Below are 1,873 nucleotides of genomic sequence, written 5' to 3' on the forward strand. Positions count from 1 at the left end.
TAAGAAGGCCTTAAGCCTTCTATTATATTAGGCCTAAACAGGCCTCAAGCCTTTGTATAGTAAGTCTTTGTATAGTGAAATCTTTGAATGAATAAGCCAAAATAAAAGACAAGCAGTGCAATTTTTGACATAACATGTAATTAGAAAGTTGTTCATCGTAGGGGACTGAGTCACATGACACCAATTGTTTATATGTGGACCTTGTAATAACATTGTAATAGCATTTTAATTGATTTTTCAGTGTTTTTGAGTGCTAAGGCACACCCAAAGGCCAATCTGGACCAAACTTGGCGTACTCTATTAGAATCTCAATATGTATAAATCCTCAAAGGTTGGACATGATCTGACCAATGACTGGTGAGTTATAGCTAATCGAGCTAACAATGCCACGTATGCAGGAAATAATTGATTGATCCACATGACCCTGAGTAGAAAAGTCAAAATGTTTTTGATAATTATTCACTTAGAGAGGCCAAAGAATTGTTCTAGACCAATTTTGAAAAGATTGGATCAAAATCCAGAGACTAGTTCAAAAAGTAGGGTTTTGAAACATTTATCTATTACAAAAAAGGATACAGATTTTTAATAAATATGTATAGGCAAAATTGTTTGTCACATGGTAATACAATAGGCTCTTGGTGAAAATTGTAATAATATTGTAATAACATGTAATAATGTGTAATTTTTTGAAATAGCGCCCCCCAGTGGTCAAATCTTTTGAAACTCGACTGGTTGTTAGAAAGTGGCTATATATAGACATCATTCAAGTTTCGTCATGATTGGTCAATGATAAGCCTGTCAAATGGCCTGCTGAATGCTTATTGGCCGATGGCGACCACAAATTTCGATGTATCCAAACGTCTTTAAATGCACACTTGTAGACTGGCGAGAGGATGCTGGATGCAAAGTTTCAGCTTGATAGGATGTTCAGAGGCAGAGAAAATGCCCTGTTTTTTTTGCTCCGCCCCCTAATTACGTATGCGCACACAAATCGAATGGCTACCTCAGAATGGGCTACTGACATGGCCTGTCAAGTTTGAAATTTTTTGGCTGAAGAATTCTTGAGTTACAGATTTTTCAATTAATTCTGAATTATTTTGAATTTATCCAGAGAGGTTCATTTGCATATGGCCGACATGTTGTATGGAAAACTTAAAATGTTTTTGATAATTATTGACCAGGACATTCTTCTGAATTTTTTGACATCAAAAACATGAGGATTGGGCAAAGATTGGAGGACTAGTACACAAAAGTAGGTTTCGCACATTTTGCAGTATTGCGAAAAATCTAAGTGGGCGGAGCTAAATAATCAAAATAGCCAAAAGGTTTATTTGGACCCAGAGAATCAGGAAAAAAATATGGCTTGTCTGGCAAAAATCTGGTTTAAGAGATATAGACCCTAACGCGTTGACCTGCGCTATAGCGCCCCCTTGTGGCCGACAGGGCTGATTTCTTGCGCCTGAGTAGCAGGAGGGACTACTACCTATTGACTAAGTTTGGTGTCTCTAGGACTTACGGTTTGGGCTGTGCGTTCCGTTTCAGGGCAGAAAAATAATAATAATAATAAGAAGAAAAATCTTGACAATTTCAATAGGGTTCAATGCATTGCATGCTTGAACCCTAATAATAATAAGAAAAATTCTCACAATTCCAATAGGGTTCAATGCATTGCATGCTTGAACCCTAATAAGAAAAATCCGCACAATTCCAATAGGGTTCAATGCATTGCATGCTTGAACCCTAATAATAAGAAAAATCCGCACAATTCCAATAGGGTTCAATGCATTGCATGCTTGAACCCTAAATATAGCCGCAAGCGGCAATGAGCGGGTTCAAGCACGCAACAGCAGTACGGGCCCTTCTGCAGGTTTAG

This window comes from Colossoma macropomum, unplaced genomic scaffold (assembly GCF_904425465.1).
Source record: "Colossoma macropomum unplaced genomic scaffold, Colossoma_macropomum, whole genome shotgun sequence".
Lineage (NCBI taxonomy): Eukaryota > Metazoa > Chordata > Actinopteri > Characiformes > Serrasalmidae > Colossoma > Colossoma macropomum.